The following is a 20,275-nucleotide window of genomic DNA, read 5'->3' as shown; positions in this document are numbered from 1 at the left end:
TGATACAGATGCTTCTAAAAGGGTGGGCGTTCTGTGTGATGAATGGTTCTAAAGGGTTCTGTGGTGATAAATGGGTCTTAAAGGGTTCTGTGTGTATAACATGTTCTCAAGGGTTCCTGTGTGATAAAAGGGGCTTCTGTGTGATAAAGGGTTCTAAAGGGTTCGGTGTGATAGAGAGGTCTAAAGCTATCTGTGATAAAGGTCTAAGAGGTTCTGCTTTGATAAGGTTCTGCTGTGATAAAGGGTATCTAAAGGCCGTGTTCTGGTGTGAAACATGGCTTCCTTAAAAGCGGTTCTGTGCTGTTAAATGCGTTCTGTGTGGATAAAGGCTTCTAAAGGTTTCGTGTGCATCTAAAGGGTTCTGTTGAATAAAAGTTTCTAAAGGGCTTCTGCTGGCTAAAGGGTTGTAAAGGGGTTCTGTGTGATAAAAGGTTCCTAAGAAAGGCGCGTTCTGGTGTGATAAAGGCTGATTCTGTGTGGTTAAAGTTCTTAAAGGGTTCTGCTGTGATAGGACAGGCGCTTCTGTGTGTTAAAGGGTTCTGGTGGATAAAGGTTCTAACAGTCTTGTGTTAAATGTTCGTAAAGGGTTCTGGTGGATAAAGACACGGTTTTTCTAAAGGCGTTCTGTGTGATATAATGGTTTCTAAAGCGGTTCGTGTGGTTAAAGGGTCTAAAGTGTGCGGTGATAAAGGGTTCTAAATGGGTTCTGTGTGCATAAAGCGGTTCTAAAGGGTTCTGTGTGCCATAAATGCTTCTAAAGGGTTCTGCTGTTATAAAAGGTTCGTGTGATAAAGCGGTTCTGCTGTGATAAATGCTTCTCCAAGGGGTTCTGTTGTGATAAATCGGTTACCAAAGCGGGTTCTGTGTGATAAAGGCGTTGCTAAAGGGTTCTGGTGCATAAATCGCTTCTGTGTGATAAACTGGTTCTAAAGGCTGTTCTGTGTGATAAAGGGTTTCTAAGGGTTCTGTGTGAATAACAGCGGTTTCTAAAGGCGTCTGTGTGATAAAAGCGTTACTAAAGGGTTCTGTGTGATAAGATGGCTTCTAAAGGCGCGTCTGCTGTGATAAAGCGCGTATCTGTGTGACTAAAGGCGTTCTCAAAGGGGTCTGTTGTGTTAAAGGGGTTCTAAAGCGGTTCGTGTTGATAAAGGGTTCTAAAGCGGTGTCGTGCTGATAAAGGGTTCTAAAGGAGTTCTGTGTGATAAAGGGCTTCTAAAGGCGTTTCTGTGTGATAAAGGGTTCTGTGTGATAAAGCGGTCTAAAGGGTTTTCTCTGTGTGATAAAGGGGTTCTGTCGCTGTGATAAATGCCGCTTCTAAAGCGTTCTGCTGTGATAAAGCGTTCTAAGAGGCGGTTCGCCTTGTTGTTATTAAAGGTTCTGTGCCTGATAAAGATGGTTCTAAAGGGGTTCTGCTGTGATTGATAAATGGTTCTTAAAGGCGTTTCGGTTGCTGATAAAGGCTTCTAACAGGGTTCGTGTGATAAAGGTTCTAAAGGGTTCTATTGATAAAATGGTTCTAAAGGCGGTTTGCTGTTGAATAAAGGACGTTTCTAAAGGTTATGGTTGCGTTAAAAGGCCGTTCTAAAGGCGTTCTGTAGTGATAAAGGTTCTAAAGCGGTTCTGTGCTGTTAAAGGGTTCTAAAGGCGGCTCTGTGCTTGATAAAGGGCGTTCTGTGTGTTAAAGGCGGTTCTAAGGGTTCTATGCTGATAAATGGGTTCTAAAGGTTCTATGTGATAAATGGTTCTAAAGGGTTCTGTCGTGTTAAAGGCGTTTCTAAGGGTTCTTTGTGCATAAAGCGTGTCTAAAGGGGTTTTCTGTGCTGCTAAAAGCGCGCTTCTGGTGTTAAAGCGTTCTGTGTTTAACTTTTTTCCCCACCTCCTCTGCCCTTTACACCTCGCCCAACATTTGAGCTTGCCCTCACTAGGGGTTCAGCACCAGGGACGAGCGCTCCCCGGGGCCCTGATGGAAAGTGCACTTTAGCACGCTCCGTGTGAATCTGAAAGAAGCCCCAATCTGCAGGGGTTTTATTTTTTTCTACATTATATTCTTAAGACTTGCTTGAAAATTACAATTAAAAACCGTGAATGTAGTATATTTATATGTTTTTAGAAGACATAAGGAATTCAGAGGGAAGGAGCAATTTTTGAGCTCTGCCCTCTTAAAATGACGGCTTTTTTTAAGCGTCAGACGGTCAAACGCCGTCCATATTACATCACCGCAGGGGACACATCTCCCTCTCTGACCGCGGGTATAGCTTAGGTAGTTGCGTTGCAGGGTAGAGCGGTCTGCTTTTAAGAGCCTGGCATATTCCGGCTAGTTCTTCATGTATTGTTTTCACCATTTGCGAATCATGTGCGAGTATTGTGGTTGTGCAGGTTGCCACAAACTCCAGCCTGTCAGGACATCGCAGCTCCACAGTAAAAAGTGCCGCGAGCTAGCGCTTGGTCCTGGGTGCGTTGTTCCATCCACCTCCTGCAGCACGGATACTCTTCCTACAGCTTTAATCAGAAACCATATTACAATCTTCTCTCTTCCTCCAGAGCCCAGGAGCAGGGGCGTCTAGCAACCTTTTTTGACCAAAAGAGGCCAATTTGCTCCTTTTTCCAAAACATTGTGTTTGTCTGGAGCGCAAACACATATTTCATAGCCATGATAGCCTAATAAAGTTGGTATTATTGGTTCTATCAGACACAAACTAACAGCTTTTTTTGTGGATTATTCGATTTATTATATTATAAAACACGGTGTAACCTCTTAGAAACAAAGAACTCCTATAAGGAGCAATTACAAATAATACACAGGCCTACCTTTAAATAAATAAACACCAGCACGTTGAGGCAGTCTCTGAACATTTGAAGAAAAAAAATTATATTAAAATGGGCTGACTTTGAAATTAAATAAAAAACATATAGCTGCACCCCTAAAAAAGAGTTAAAGGTAGGCCTAGGGTAGCTTAAGAAACCATCTCGAGTGCGCCTTAGAGGTTTGAATTACACAACCGGGAAAAAATAGGCCTCTTCCTTCAGACTTCCTCACAGAGCCCCTCCTCCAACACACACGAACCCACACGCATGCCACCATGAGGCAGAGATCAGTTTGTGCGACAGATGCTGAAGGCTGACAGGCAGGTAGGGCGCATCCAGTTAGTTTTAGCCGCGCTTCAGATGATTGCGTCGGGCCTTTTTACAGCGCCACGGCGCTGTCCACAGATGGATATTTTCTAGTGGTATTTTATGTCAAAGCATGCTTAATATATTCGGAGGAGGAGGAGGAGGAGGCGAGGAGGAGGAGGGCAGATGGAGACTAAGCTCATTTCTGAGCGACTCAATTCGCTGTACTTTTATATTTGATCCAATTGGTATATGGAAAAAGCGACACGCCGCCGCCCCTCTTGCGTTCTGCGAAAAATCACACGCCGCCCCCCCCCCCCCCTTGCGTTGGAAAAAGCCGACACGGGGGACTTGACATAACGTCAACATAGGCCGACCTGGGAGTGAGGATGTGTTGCTCAGTATAAATGTAGAAAACATTTAAATAAAAACCTTGGAATGAGAAGGTGTGCCCAAACCTTTGACTGGTACTGTACAATATATTTTAATCTATCTAATTTTTATTTTATTTACCGTAGTAACTATCACAGAACTCAATTTCCTTTGGGATCAATCATGCTTTCTGAATATATCGGACACACCATGTGACGAATATGCAACAGTTCTCACTTTTATTATTATAAGCAGTTTCAAATTCATTTACATCTTTATTTTTTCCTTTCAAGAATGCTTAATCAACATGTTTTAAAATGAAATGTAAATATAAAGAAAAAAGCAGAGCAATAGTTAATACCTGCATGAGAGTGCAGTGCAAAGCTTCTTGGATGAATGATCACAGAAAGGAGGAATACACGTTTCTCGATTCTGCCACATCAAGGTGGAACGCTCTTCCCTCTGGAAAGGAAAGTCAAACTGTACTGACCTTCAAAAGCTCTCTCAAAGAGCACCTTCGGGGGAGAGCTTTGCAAAACTGGCTCCGGTAATGGTACAAATCTCAACCTGTCGTACAATGGACAGCTTCCCCCCCCCATCTATGTATATACTCCATTTTAGACTCTGTTACTAACTGGATATCTGTATACTTGGTATGTCTTAAATGTCCGGTTAGGATGTATTAGAACGAAATCTAAAATGTAAATTGTAAATAAGCCATCTGTATGTCAAATATGTCTTGTATGTCTTAAATGATATGATGAATTGGAAATGGGGGACCCTGATGTAAACAAGAGGAAAGTCTTTCTCTGGTCTGCATCCCCTTAACAATTGTATGTTTTGAGCTGTACTGTACTGTACCCAATATACAAGCTGTTAATAAACTTTTCAATCAATCAATCAATCAATCAATCCACCCTCACAGCACAACCCGGGCCCTGAGGTCCTCTGAGCAAGGCCTCCTAAGGGTTCCCCCGAACCAGGCTAAAGACTAAGGGGGACCGTGCCTTTGAGGCGGAGGCTCCAAGGCTTTGGAATAAACTCCCCCAGACACTAAGAGCCTGTGTCTCAATAGAGATTTTTAAGGGGCAGTTAAAGACTCACCTTTTCCGACAGGCTCTTGGGGCGTCGGAGGAGGTGAGTTAGTAGCTGGTTTTCATTGTTGTTGTACCTGCTGTGTTTTATGCTTTTTTCTAAATGTTATAGCTGTACTTTGAATTGTGTATTGTGTACTGTATACTGTAAAGCACTTTGTACATTCGTGTTGTGAAGGGTGCTATATAAATAAAGTTTTACTTACTTACTGAGAAATATGAACCGCTGACTTTAATTAAATGTATAACAGATTTCACATTACTGTATTAGGTTAGTTAAAAGCAATAATACTAACTTTGATTAGGTTCAACTTCATATTATTGGTTTCAACTAACCTAATACAGTTATGTGAAATGTCTCTACATAACCCATTTATTAAAGTCAACATTTCTTATATTTTTCAGTGTTGACAGAAGTAAACCTGCACTTTGACTCAAAGCGAAACAACAACAGAGAAAATGCAGGAGTTTTATTAAACGTACACGAGTTATATCTACAAAAACGTCTCAGCGTTCGTCGGCACTATGTTTGAAGACCTGAGGGGTCAGAAAACATTATAATATACACTCTCGGGAGCTGCAGATTAAAAAAACAAGGTCCTCTGCTTTTCTTTTATCTCGTCGGAATTCTCGACATTAACAGGCAGCACCTGCCCACAGTCACTGGGTGTGCATAACCTCGCTGCACTTCAAAGTAAAATGAAATGCCTCGCCCGAAAAGCTTCAAATACAAAAAGAAAAAGGAAGATAAACCAGGTCATCTTTTGACATCAGCGAGGATGTTGTCGAACACAGAGAACAAAATAATAATTCATCTGATCCAGCAGAGGCCGAGGATTTATCTGTGCAGAAAGAGCAGGTGGAGAGATGGGTCGCTGTAATTCCCTACAATCTCTCCTGCCGCCATCAATGGACACGGTGTGTGTGTGTGTGTGTGTGTGTGTGTGTGTGTGTGTGTGTGTGTGTGTGTGTGTGTGTGTGTGTGTGTGTGTGTGTGTGTGTGTGTGTGTGTGTGTGTCACTTTTGGTTCTTTATGTTTATTTTGATGCTAACACTTAAGTACATTAATAAAGCCACATTGTACAAATAACTTATTCACCCCAAAGGGAGATTGGGTTTAGTTGTTGAGTAAAATAAAACAATAGTAACAACAAATATGTTAAAATATGTATAAGACAATCCATACAGTAGTGTATTCATATTAATAATGTGGTTTATGTGCATGCTCTCATTAATTCAATGCACCTAAAAGTGGCTCCCTGTGTCTTATATGTTACATAGTGTGTTCTCAGAAAATAAACTCATCTAAATTTAGCAAACACATTTCCCATCGCAGTAATATCCTGGTTTCTGGGCCGAGGTAAACACTTTTTGCAGCTCATGTGACATACTTACAGAGCAGAGCTGTACACCTGGAGAGAGGTTGACATGCTCCAAATTAAAGATGAAGAGACGCAAATGCAGAAAGAAAACTTGTAATATTGCATGGAGGCTACAGGACTGAGATGAGATCTTTAGGAGGAGGCTTGAATTGGACGAGAAGCTTTAAAATGTCTCAGGGGACGTTCGTGACGTGTTGGACCTCTCCTCGCCTTTTCCTTCATTGTGTGTTATCTCACACTACTCTCCCGAAAAATGCACAACAATGTTAAAACACACTTGAAATGTTAAGTGATTATTCACCAGACAGTCAAGTGATGATTAATCAATTTATAAAAGCATTATTTAGCATTTTTACGTGATTATAATTTGAATATTTTCTGGATTTGGAATGAAAGTAAGAACAAAAATCAAGTGAAAGATTTCAGACTGTGTTGATTAAGCACTTAATCTAGCAAAAAAAAAATCAGTAGATTAATCAAAAATGAATTAAGGGTAGCCCAGTGATTAAGTATCTGGCACTTGTAAAGGTGGGTGACGACATAGAAGCAGGAGAAGTCAAGATATCCAGAGTTGAAGTTTCTATCTAACTCAATAGAGTCTTACTTTACATCAATCGATAGGATATTTCCACACAGAATATCGTGCTACGAATATATATGACCTATTCATAAGTTTAGACTGCCTCTCCTCTGTTTCTGATCACCATGCTCTTTATATTAATCCATCACAGGTGGTGCAGCAGATTGACAATCTAACCTCCTCCATTGACCTGAATGCAGAGGGGGATGAAGAAATTAGTCTTTCAAGCATTTCAGAGGAAACTAAACAAATATTAATCAAAAAAGAAGCTTAGTCTGATGTTCTGCTGAGGCCTTTTCACTGAAAAATATGAAACGTGGCCTTAAATTAAATGTATGATGTCAACAGATTTCACATAACTGTATTAGGTTAACTATAGGGATGAAGCCCCTCTGTAATGGTCACACAGCACACACAGTGAAATGTGTTCTCTGCTTTTAACCCATCCTAGTACCAGGAGTCTAGTACTAGGAGCAGTGGGCAGACTATTGTACAGCGCCTGGGGAGCAATGGGAGTGGGGGGGGAAGGGGGGTGTCCGGTGCCTTGCTCAAGGGCACCACGGCAGAGCAGGAGGTGAACTGGGGCCTCTCCAAGTAGCAGTCCACACTCCATATTTAGGTCTGTTCGGGGACTTGAACCGGCGACCCTACGGCTCACAGTCCAAGCCCCTACTGACTGAGCCACTGCCGGCAATAATACTAAGTTTGATTAGGTTCAAGTTATTGTTATTGGTTTCAGCTAACCTAATACAGTTATGTGAAATATATTTCCACCAAAGATACCGTGCTACTATGATGTGTGATCTATTGATAAGTTTAGATTGCTTCTCCTCTTCACCATGCTCTTTATTTTAATCCATCACAGGTGGTGCAGCAGATTGACCATCTAACCTCCTCCATTGACCTGAATGCAGAGGAGGAGGAGGAGGAAGGAGACGACAGCAGCTCAAACTCAGGCTCAGTCTCCAGCGAAGTGACAGCAATCAGCACCAATCACAGAGCTCCAGATCCCGGAGACCCGCCCTCCTGCAGGGGAGACCCTCACCCTCACATCAGGAGTAAATCTCCCCCTAACATGCAGCTGTGCCCGGTGAACTCTGCCTTTTCAGACAGGGGTCGAACTCTAAGGTTTACCTGTAGTTTGGGTTTTTCTCCCAGACAAGGTGGGCCGCTACAGAACAATAATCCCCCTCAAAACGTCCATTTGTCCCCGCAAAGAAGCCTCCCTGTTCGGCCTCCGACTCCAGGACTCTCCCCTCTTACAGTTAACCTCCATCACCAGAACAGCCCTGGATCTCACTCCCCAAATCCTTCTCCTGTTTCTCCGAACCCACCCCCCACTCTGAGCCCATCTGTCGTTGAAAAGGACAAACTTGGGACCCCACAAAGTGACCATCCGTCTGCCGGTCTGCACTCAAAATCTGCAACTCAACCTCCATCTGCTCCCGCAACACAGGCTAAACCTCCCAAAGGTCGCAGGGGTCGCAAACCTCCTCCGTACCCCCACCTCAGACCCTCCGAACCCGCGCAGAAAAAAGTGCCGGAGCCCCGCACAGCTCCCCCGTACCCTGAGAAAAGGCTCTCGACCACCGTGTGAGACAACGGGAGAGAGGGAGGGAGGCTGATCGGCAAAGAAAAGCTGTGACAGTGGAGGTGATTCAAGGCTCGCCACGTTTTCTCCAAGGTGACAGGACGCAGACGCAACTCAGGGTGAGTCGGACCAGACGTCCTTTTCTCCTGTCTACGCTTTTACACAAATCTCTAGAGTTTATTAACCGAAACACATACCAGGGAATCACACAGAGGTGGAAGGTGTACTACATTGTATCTGAGTAAAAGTACTTCTTTGGTACTTTACTTTAGAAAAGATGAAACGCTTTGGTCTTAAAATACCCGAGTTCAAAAGTGTACTTAAGTGGAAGTATTCTGATTCTGATTCGGAAGTACTGGAGAATAATTAGCTAAATGAACTATCAGTTTCAAAAGTATACTCAGTATGCAGAATGTTTTTTTAATCTCAAGATTTAAGAGCATTAATGTTTTAGTAGGTCAATTAGCAGCCACTTTGGGAAGATTAGTAGTCATAGAACCAGAGTTTACATTTTAAACGTGTAAATTAAGCCAAAACATACACAGGGCAGATGGAAGAAGGAGTTTGATTCTTTAAATGTAAGAATTGTAATGCTTTAGATTGTCAAATTGAAACTATATATTATAGCTATATATATATTTAGAAGCTTTCTAAAAATATGGGACGATAAGTACAGCACTGCATCTTTTCATATAAGCATATCATGTGTTTTGTATGGAAAAAATAGGAATAGTATGCAAAATGGCTCTTTCGCATCATATATTTAACCATATTTTGTGTTTTCAAAGATTGTTCAATCAATTTAGGGGAATTAAAAGTACAATAATTGTGTCCGAAACATAGTGGAGGAGAAGTATAAAGTGGTATAAACTGGAAACCCTCAAGTAAAGTGCAAGTCTGTCAAAGAAGTACTTACATACTTGATGCAGTAAATGTACCAGCATCATAACATCTGTCTGGGTTTCAGCTTTGGCTCCATACAGATGCTCTCCCACAGTTAAAGGGCAAAAGGAGACGGCCTAATTAGAAAGAAATATGAAAGTGAATGATAATTACTGCAAGGAAAAAGTAAGAGATGATTACTTTTAGTGCACTTCAGCCAGACACATCCACTCACATGTATCAGCATTGTCTGGGTGGGATAATTGCTGTCAGGAGTTGCGATTGTGTAACGAGAACTCGTGGTACTTTGGCTGCTGTGTGAAGAGCTCCCGCTGGGGAACTGTGATATATATCTGGAGACAGAAAAGGTCTCGTGATGAGGGGAAGTGAGCATGGCGGGATGAGACAGGGGCAGCTGGTTATTCGTTGTACCCTTCACCCCCGGTGTTACAGAAATCTCCTCTGCTGCCTCTGGTTTGACCGACCCCGGCCACGATCTCCATCTGTTACCCTGCAAGTGTCAAGAGGTGCAAAGGGAGAGAAATGGGGAGCAGGTGTGTGTGTGTGAAAGGGGAGATGAAACCACAACCAAGATTATCTGCAGGATTGATTATAACATAAATATGAACAAAATCTATGGCTTATTAATTTAGGTCGTCTAGTGCTTTACCCCTTACTCTTATTTTGGTATTCCTTTTAAAGAATACACAACTGGTGTTATTCTATATTTTCTGTTTTTGTCAACAGACAACTAAAAGAGAAAAAAGTAGCTACAACAAAATGTTAATCCCTTGCTCAATACCATCTGAATGAAATAACCTGAATGACACTAAGCCTGTTTGTTCTTACTGATCGATTGTATCTCTAATTCTTCTTATTTTTTTGATAAAACAGGTTTGAATTTTTAAAAACAAATCGAAACATGTTTCAGAATTATAATCAGAAATCACTTCCCCCTGGTGGTGATGGATTTCATTATCGTAAATAAAATAATACTTATAAAGAGAGAGAAGTTAGAAGCACATAGACATAGTAGGCTACTACTACACTATAAACAAATATATATTCATGGAAAACATGTATTAAGATACATACAACCGTGTTATCAGAATCAGAAATGTTTTCTTATCCTCGTGGAAAATTGGGTTTTGGTCCATTTAAGAGTAAATAAAATAAGATAAAGTACAAATATGTAGGCCTATAGGCTATAAACATAAGAATTTGAAGTAACAATTGCATATTGTTCAACAATTTATCGCACTGATAATATTGATATTAGTATTTATGCTGAAAATGGGGCTTGTTGGATGAAATCACTTTAGGTCTTGGTCTACACAGCTATGGGCTATGCTAGCAGCTCAGTGAGGCTATGGGCTAAAAGCTAACATCAGTATAAGCATTCTAACTATGTTTAAATCACATCTCATGTATTAATAATTTAAATCCACAACTGAACAACATTTATATCATATGTCTAGTGCACTTTTAGATCATTTAATTTCGAAACCGTTACGTATTTCTATATCTAAAATACATAGCTAATGCTAGCCGTGTTTCGCTATCTTAGCTTAGCGTGTTGTGTTAGCATGCTATCAATAGCTAACTAGCAATCAACACAAAATGCAGCTCAGGCTGATGTTTTCATAAAATTACGTCGTGAACAAACTTAATTTCTTACCTGAGAATGGTACATGGGCCGTGCACAAAACTGAGAGTCATGCTACCCCAAGGATTAAAATATGAAAGTATTAACAGAAAAGGAAAACAGGTGTTAAGCAAAAGTGTATCCAGCTAACTTTCAGACTCCATTTTAGCTTTATTGTTATCATCCCAAATGACTTCCTCACGTCTCTAATAAGAGGAAAGATTGTAGATGTAGGGCCCACTTATATATAATGAGGTGCTGCAAACATTGCTTTTTGGGATCATAAGATAAATTAGTTGGGGAAACATTTTAGTTACAGTGCATCCAAGGGGGAAAAAGTGTATTTCTGCAAAGAAATGTATAGCAATCCATCAAATAGTTGCATGCTTAGTTTAAATCAGGTGGACACCAAATTCAGTAGGACTCATCCTCTGGGGACCATGCATATCTGTATTAAATCTCATTGCAATGTTTGTAGGGATATTTCTGTCTGGATTAGCAGTTTGTTGGCCGATTTATCCCCAGACCTGCTGTTCTTACAGGTCTAAAAATGTTTTGTTTTTAATGCACGCCGTCGTAATGTAAACCAGTTCTTGGCAGCATCGAGTGAATATATTTTCCTGATGATCGTTCTATCGTGGCGAGTTTTAGAGTAAACATTTGTACGTAACAGATGGTAAACAGTGGTGATATGTGTTTAGGGTTTAGATGACAGCATAGAGCCACAGCCAACTGGCAGTAAAGGAAGAGATATCATGCTTCAGAGACTTATTACTGACTGGAACAACCACCCTGAGAACAGAGTGTCAGCATACTCTATCTATGGGGCCACAAATTACTTTTTATAAGATGTTGTAAGTACACTTTGGAGACTGGGGAAGATTCCTGGATGACAAACAAAATATGTTGTGGTTTGAGGATCACTGAATAATGGCTATTTTCTGTAAAACAAATACATTTCAGCTAGGGCCAAGGGAAGGGTTGTGTTATTCTGCTAAAAAACTCAAGAAAATCTCATTTCTAAGATTAGACCAATAGAAAAAAAATGATATACTCTCAGATTACATTTACTATAAAAATATCAAATATAAACAAGAATAGACTAGAGTACCTTCGGAGATTATATGATTTTAGAAAAAACCAAGAAATCTAGTGGCTTTTTTTCCTGTAAATGTGAGTTTTTGTTGTAAATCTAGTAACATCTCTGACATTTCTGAATATTCCCTATACAATTCTTTGCATATTCTTCTAACCTAAAACAGTCCTAATGCCCTATTAAAGATTTCACATTTAAGCACTGGTAAATTTCATGTTTACAGTATAAAACATGTCCTTCTTGTATCATAGAACTCAGACTAACTGGTACAAATTGGACTACAATCAAGACCACTGATATTCTCTTGGTTTAACATGAAAGGCATACATCCCTGATGACTCTATATCTCCATAATCCCACAAAAATCATCTCTCTATATATTCCCATATGTGCTTCTGGATTTAGAGCAAAGCCTCTCCCCCCAGAAATTAAGAAGAAACAATGGAAGCTCTCTATCTCATGGTTGAAACCATTTATCCGAGGACAATGTACGTTAATTGAGTACGCTAGCAGAATACATATTTAAGGCTTATTTTAATATATAAAGTGTCATTTGAAGTCTCATTTGTATGCTGAAAACCAGAGTTTGAATTGGGAATATATTAGTGCTGGTGCTAAAATTACAGTTATTTTAGACAGATGTGACGGGGGCATAAAACACAAAATCTTTCCCTCAGTGTTCACGGCGTCCCGGCTGCGACAGAATATTTAATGTCGCTCTGCTGGCACTCAAATTGCTTCTCTCTTTTCATGTGTACCCTTTAACGAGGCCGTGGGAGGTTCAATCAGATCATGACTGACAGAACGAGACAAAAACATTGAATTATCTCCAGAACAGTGACAACTCGTCTTTGTTCAAACATCCCTCAGGTTTCGTCATAAATCAGAACCATCAGGAAATACAGAAAAAGAGTGAAAGATACAAATAAATTGGTTAAAAGAAAGAATCCAATTGGCTGGATGTTGTAAATGAAATATGTGAAGTTGACATCTTTGAGGAAAGATTAGAAGATGGTAAAAAAACACAGATTTTTCCAATTATGTGACAATTAATGTGGCATCTACGGCATCTTATGAATTCAGGCTATTTTTGCTCTTAAATGTTTTGATGGTTTTATTTTATAATTTTTCACAGTATTTTTTTAATTATATTTTCTACATTTTTGTTTTATTTATTATAATGTTTTACTGTCTTTTGTTATTTAAATTATTATTATTATTCTTAAATAATACATGTATTGTGTTTTTAGTTAGTTGTGTGTCCCCAGTAACAATGTCAGGTCTTAAAATAAAAAAATAAAATAAAAATAACACACAAAAAATAACACACAAAAAATAAAATAAAAATAACACACAAAAGAAAACATTGAATTAAGACTTTTCAGATTACAAATATGACCGAAAACAACTATCAATTCATCTAAATGTTGGTCCAAAAGCTATTAAAAACACATCAGGTCATTATTCTTCATTAGCATGAATGTGTGAACTGTATTTTATTTTAAACATGTCCCACAAACACCCTCCTGAAAAAATAACCAACACTTTTTTTGCAGCTTCTGGGAGCCTCAAAAGGAGAAACAAAACGTCCCCGGCTCGAGACAGACGAGAGGATCCAAACTCCAACTAAAAGGTATGTAACCTCAGAGAGAAATCCCTGCACAGAATCACATCAGCACAATCCTTTAAAATCCAAAATCAATCCCCAGAACTCATCGTGTGGACACATTGTGAGGATCGAACAGGATTGGATCAATGTGAGGAAGATAAAGGAGCTTGTACTTCTGAGAGCTGCAGCACAATGCCCACACATGTGTACCTCTGCTGGAGGAACGGATCACAAGGGGATCAGAAACATGTGATGGCGTCTCATCTTCATATATACTCTAATCCTCAAGTCTTTACACGCCATATATTAGATATTTCGTGTGTTAAACCTCAATATCTTCGTTTTGAAGACTTGAAATGCGCAGAAATGTTGAAAAAGTCTTTAAAATAAGGAATTGGTTGTATATTCTGGTAAAATTATGTAAATAAAAGTAAAATAGAGAGAAATGATTTATACTTATAACTAAAAACACAATCCATATTTTAACACGTATATGATATTATTAATGAATCCGTTTTATTTGATTTAATTGACAGATTCGTAAAACTGAGTTTCCGTGCAAAAGCCAGGTTTTAAATCGTGTGTTCACCGGCAATGTGATCATACTTTACTTTTCTCCGAAATAGGTCTCCAGCATGAAAATAGAATAACAAAAGGACACATTTATGAGTTGTTTTAAAAACATTTCCATAAAAGAATAGTGCAAAAAACATTTTACATATTGTGTTAACCAGAGAATTGCTCACACGTTTCTAGAAATTGAGTAATTTTGCACGAAAAAAAGACAAATCCACAAAAAAAAAGTTTTTAAAAAAAGACCAATGTGAAAACGTATTAACCAAGAGGGAGCATCTGTACTTTTATTATATTCTCAGATCAATGATTTCACATTTAGACTGTTTGAGAGTTATCAAAAAAAGCACTAATCCTCAGTGTATTCTGCACACATTTCTCTTAATATCATTATTCAACAAGTATCCCTTCAGGCCGAAAACCACAAAAATAACAAAACAATTATTCAAAGTCGAACAAATTGGTAATTTATGGGGGTAAAATGTTGGCTTGCAGCGATGTAGAGCAGATGAATAGAAACAGAGCGCAGATCAGAGGAAATGTAATTTTGTGTGTGTGTGTGTGTGTGTGTGTGTGTGATGACGCTACTGCAGATTATTCACTTTCCTCTCAGGATTACAGGAGATGGATAAATCCCCTCGCTACTCTAAATATGTTATCTATACTCAACAACCCCCCGCCAGGCACAAAGTCCTCCATACATTCACAGCCCTCCCCCAGGATCAAGCAGATGTGCTGCGTGTAAATCTTATATCGTCAGAAACCAAACTATGGAAGCTCTTTAATCTTTAAGAGAGTTTTAACTGGGACAGTGAGCAGTAAAACAAAATGTGGATACTCAACAGTATTTTCAAATACATTGTAGAAAGCATACAAGGGAATTCATGTACTCAAACACAAAGTACTGCAAAAGCAATATCAGTTTTATCCCATTCATAAATTCATCCTTCATTAAGCTGAAACACGCACTCGGAGCTTAAAAACCGACAGAATATCAGCATTTCTTTGGGCAATAACTGCGCAACGTTTCAATCTATCAAAGATTTCCATTATACAATCAAGACTTTTTAATCAACTGCATCATAAATATCTTTGTTAGATAAAATATTAATGACATTCTCCTGATTCTTGAGCTCTCAGTTCGTTTTTTTGATCCAGCTGCTGTTAAATCCTTTTCCTCAGTGCTCAGCACTCGACCGAAGTTGCTGTACGTCTGACTTTCTGACCAATCACAGCTCGTCGTGTCGCGTCTGTCCGATGGCGGTGAGCTTGGACAGTTGTGCGCTGAACTTTCCATCTGTGTGGGTCACTGGGGGTCGGAGAGAGGAGAGAACATCAAAGTCACGGACGATATTAAAACCAAAACACAGCGTCGTTGATGCAAAGCAGCCGAGTGTCATGTGACTGCAGAGGCAGCATTTAAAAAACTGCAGGACCAGTTTAACGGCAGTAAAGTAACAGATCATTTAATTAAAGGGGCCCTCTCCTGCTGATGTTCAGGTGTATATCAGTATGTAGTGTCTCTACTTTAAAGAGTCCTCTCCTGCTGATGTTCAGGTGTATAGTATATCAGTATGTAGTGTCTCTACTTTAAAGAGTCCTCTCCTGCTGATGTTCAGGTGTATATCAGTATGTAGTGTCTCTACTTTAAAGAGTCCTCTCCTGCTGATGTTCAGGTGTATATCAGTATGTAGTGTCTCTACTTTAAAGAGTCCTCTCCTGCTGATGTTCAGGTGTATATCAGTGTGTAGTGTCTCTGAGACTGCCAGGCACACGNTCTCCTGCTGATGTTCAGGTGTATATCAGTATGTAGTGTCTCTACTTTAAAGAGTCCTCTCCTGCTGATGTTCAGGTGTATATCAGTGTGTAGTGTCTCTACATGTCTCCAAGCTTTAATGTTCAAAAAGCTCTTTATTGTTCTCATACTGCCTGTGCTGCAGCACCTCTTCTCACCCCCTGTCTGAAACCAGAGCCCAGTGTGCTCTGATTGGTTAGCTGGCCGGCTCTGTTGTGATTGATCAACCGCTTAGAGATGTCCCGCCCCTTAGCCTATCACGTACAATGTGTTGGACCGTTCGCCAATAGAAGCTTGAGTGTTACATAGTGATGTTACTATGTTCCCGAACTTTGGGATTTTAGAACATTTGACAAAAACCTATACAACACGTTACAGTAAAGGGAAAAACCCCAAAAGCTTAATAGGGCCCCTTTAAATCTGCAGATTTAAATTGTGCGCCTTCTACAGGGAGGGAGAGTAACAGCTGCTGCAATTATAACACTATCCAATCCAACTTTATTTATACAGCACATTTGAAAACACCTGGAAATAATAAGCGTTAAAACTGCAATTTCATTTCTCCTGCTGCAATAGGTGACACTTGTGGTTTCATATTGGACATATCAAACCAAAATGCAATGGTTCTGTTCACTAAGGCTGGAAAAAGGAACCTGCTCATGGTGTAGAATATGTAGTGGAGGAAAATAGTGTTTCTTTGTTTATTGTTGAATAAGAGGCAGAGGGTCAAAGGAAAGCATGTAATTGGATTTCGCAGAGTATTTCAGGTCGACTAATACCCTTCCCACGAAAATGACTGCGTGCATGCAGGTTTTTCAGAGAAGCGCTTCTGTTGTTTTCTGCTGTGTCACGTACAAACTCAGCGGAAAGCAGGGTTAGTAAACAGAGGAAATGTTACGGTGGTTGCTTCTTCTTTTATATCTGATGCTTATTCAGTCTCTCTCATGCTGTCGAAGCAGAGCTGGTGATGGTTGGAGAGATTAGCAGCAAAGATGGTTTTAATGAGTTTTATTTTGTTTCTGTCGACTTTCAATTAGGTGTGTTTAACCATGATCGACAAGGTACAACAAAGGAGTGTGGGGGCTTTTAAGGGGGCACATTTATTGGATATTTTCTATGTTAATAATTATTATAATTGTTCAAATCAACCCAGTTCAAACTCCTACACTAGACCGGACTTACAAAACCTGAAATCTACTTAGCATTGACTATATAAAGACTAGGTTTAGATTTTAAAGCCTTAAGTTTGGCGCTTAAGTCACTACCATCTTGGTTTCTCGAAGCAAATTTAAGATGAGAGGGTAAAGGAAAGTACATCAAGACACTGAACAAGATATTTAGACAAAAAAACCTTACAATTAGTTTTAATGGGATGAAAACACACCGTGAAAGGGTTAGACAAAAACACTTTGGTAGCGACCTGTCAATCACAAGTTAACCCCGCCTCCCCCCCGAGTTCGGATCACTTAGTGATGATACTATACCTAAATAATCTGTGGAACCTCAGTTTTAATCGGATATCTTGTATGTGCAGCTACGATAAGTAATAAGGGTATCTTTTATCTTGAGTTCTGTGCTAAAGTGCATTAGCATTTTTCGCTCAGGGGTCATTTAGATGCTTCTTATGAGACTTGTGTTTTGTTTTGGTAAAAATGGTTTGTATCATCAGTTAGCTGAGATTCTTCCCGTTAATCTGGTATAACACATTAATAGGTTCTTAAATATTGAGATGCCCTGAGACACAGTGTCGTGAATTTTATTTGAAAAAGGCCCCGCCGAGGGGGGCTTTGGGGCTTAACAGGTTAACTACACCCTGCTTTATCGTCCATTTTACTTCAAATGTGACTTTATAACGCAAATTGACATCATGTTGCATTAAAGAGGGTTCACGACTAGAGTTTGAGACTATAAATCCATTGTATAAATGTTTACTGAGGTAATAAATCAAGTGAGAAGCAGAGTCATTTTCTCATAGACTTTTATACAATCAGACGAGAGGGGTTTTTGCACATATGGCATATTATTTATTCAAAACACTTCGAATGAGTGGCCTATACTTGTTGTAACATTTGCTGTTTTCTACCGGCATACTTTAACAGCGTGTTTCTTGCAATGATCTGATTTGACAACTTGTTTAACCTACATATTGATTACCCCTGATAGCCAGTATTAGAACAACAACAGAATAACGGCTTGTGTCGCTGTTCAAAAGCGGACAATGATAGCCAACGTGTGGTCATTAAAAGTATAGAGGAGAGGGGTAATTGTCTTAACTTCCCAGGCTTTGAAAAGGTCTGCTTGGTTGCGAGTCAGTTCGTTGGATGTATATTGCATCGTTAAAAAAGCAATTCACCTACTGTACTGCTGTAAAGGAGTTTAAATCTTGACATTATCACTGTAAGTGTTTCCCCCGAGGTCTCTCAGAGGAGGGGGATTATCATAAAGTGTGCGATGGTTGCTGATGGGAACTGAGTCTATAAGCCTGTGTTCTGTCACGACTAATCTGCCGTTACAGTGTGTTGCTGTGTGACTTGTCAAATCCTGCTAATCACAGTCTGGAAACTTGTGCCACAGAGGGGGATTTGTGCAGAAACTGAATAATAACAAACAATACTACGGGGACAAATGGCAACCCACTCACAGCTGGAACGTGCGCTTTTAGAGGCAAATCAGCGGGGAACTGGCAACGTGATGAAGGGGAGGGAGTAAAAGAGGAGGGGGAGATTGACGTGACGAGCTGAGGGAGTTGATTGAACGCTTTGAAAAACACAATCAATGTCTCACCTGTGGACTCTCCGATGGTGAACTCCTCCGGCTTCAAAGGCACGTCGCTGTGTCCTGCACCCGCCGTCTGGGACTGCAAAACAAGAGGAAGACGAGGAGAATAAGAAATCAGGATGAGAGGAGGAACAGGAGCTGTTGTTATTTCACAGAGGAGAGTAGGAGGATGTGCTGAAGGTCAAGGAGAAGCTGCGCGGGGGTGTCAGGTGATAAGGAGTGAAAAAATTAACTTAATTGGAATGAAAACACACCGTGAAAGGGTTTGAATATAAGGACCAAAACACTTCAGTAGTGACCTGTCAACCCCGCCTTTCACTATTACCCTGCTTCATCGTCTTTGTGACTTGAATTTAACAAATGAACATAATTAAGTATTAAAGAAGACCGTAAACTACAGATTAAAACCATTAACTCACTACAACATTGTTTTACTGAAGTAATACATCAAGTGAGAAGCAGGGTCATTTTCTCATAGACTTCTATACAATCAGACGAGAGGAGTCGCCCCCTGGTGGCCATTAGAGTGAATGCAGGTTAAAAGCATTTCCATATTTGGCACATATGGCATATTATATATTCACAATACTTTGAATAAGCAGTGGTAGTACATTTACTCAAGTACTGTATTAAGGTACAATACTGAGGTACTTGTACTTGGGTATTTCCATTTATGCTACTTTGCACTTTTACTCCACTACATGTATTTAATACCTTTAGTTACTTCACAGATGTGGATGAATGATGTGAAATATAATCAAGTGTTAAATCAAACTTTAGTTCCACCTGGAGTAAATCCACAAGCTACCCTGCAGTATACAAAGTAATTCAAACTAGCTGCACCTTTACCAGCTTTGAGAACACTTTCATGATCAATCATTATAAAACATATCATATATATTATTCTGAAATGGACCAATCTGCACAATGACTACTTTTACTGTCGCTACTTTCACTATATTTTGATGAGAATACTTTTCTACTTTTACTTGAGGAAAATTTTGAATGCAGGACTTTTACTGTAACAGAGTATTCCTCACACTCTGGTACTTCTACTTTTACTCAAGTACAAGACCTGAGTACTTCTACTTTTACTCAAGTACAATACCTGAGTACTTCTACTTTTACTCAAGTACAAGACCTGAGTACTTCTCCCTCCTCTGTGAAGGCCTACTTGTTGTAAAAGTTGCTGTTTTTCTACCGGCATATTTTCCTGAGAGTAGGAGGAAGATGAGGCGACAAGGTCAAGGAGACGCCGTGCGGGGGAGTCAGGTGTTCGGGTTATTTTTGTCGTGTCATTTAACGTTTTTTTTCCCTTCTGTGTTTCGTCTGCTTGCAGGGCACCGAGCCGAAGAGGAGGAGGAAGATGAGGATGAGGAACATGTGCTCCGGCTAATGACAGAGTTTCAGGCGTGCCCTTGCTGAAGAAGGAGGCGTGTCGAGGTCCATCAGAGAGCGAGCTGCAGACATTAACCTTCCTCCTTCATTATGTGCACAGACAGGTCCACCTCCAGGAGAAATAAAATCTTTTTGTACCGTCTGGTGCCCTGTGTTGGTTTGTCAAAGGTGGGACTAGAGCAGGGGTGTCCAAACTTTTCCCACTGAGGGCCACATACAGACAAATATACGAAGTGCTGGGCCACTCACTAGAGGCGAGGTGTACTGCCTCATAAGTTCAGTTATAACTTGGAAAAATCCAATGTAGGTAAATTATTCTTGATACTTGAAAATGCTGTAAGAAAAAACAGCTCACAGCTCTCCATAAGA

General features: G+C 40.0%; 2 long non-coding RNA genes across 2 annotated transcripts; one reads left to right on the top strand and one right to left on the bottom strand.

The window, feature by feature from the left end:
- The first annotated feature begins 7,408 nt into the window (after positions 1-7,408).
- Positions 7,409-20,034, top strand: LOC104959568 (uncharacterized). The gene is made up of 3 exons (XR_799883.1): positions 7,409-8,249; positions 13,310-13,386; positions 19,848-20,034. It is a non-coding gene; the product is annotated as an uncharacterized lncRNA (long non-coding RNA).
- Positions 14,197-18,611, bottom strand: LOC104959567 (uncharacterized). Its single transcript, XR_799882.1, has 2 exons — positions 18,515-18,611; positions 14,197-15,244 (listed from the first exon to the last, which is right to left on the bottom strand). It is a non-coding gene; the product is annotated as an uncharacterized lncRNA (long non-coding RNA).
- Positions 20,035-20,275: the final 241 nt, after the last annotated feature.

The sequence above is a fragment of the Notothenia coriiceps genome, unplaced genomic scaffold, assembly GCF_000735185.1.
Source record: "Notothenia coriiceps isolate Sejong01 unplaced genomic scaffold, NC01 NC01_scaffold00030454, whole genome shotgun sequence".
Lineage (NCBI taxonomy): Eukaryota > Metazoa > Chordata > Actinopteri > Perciformes > Nototheniidae > Notothenia > Notothenia coriiceps.
The sequence above is the reverse complement of the archived record's forward strand: the minus strand, read 5'-3'. Positions and strand labels throughout refer to the sequence as shown.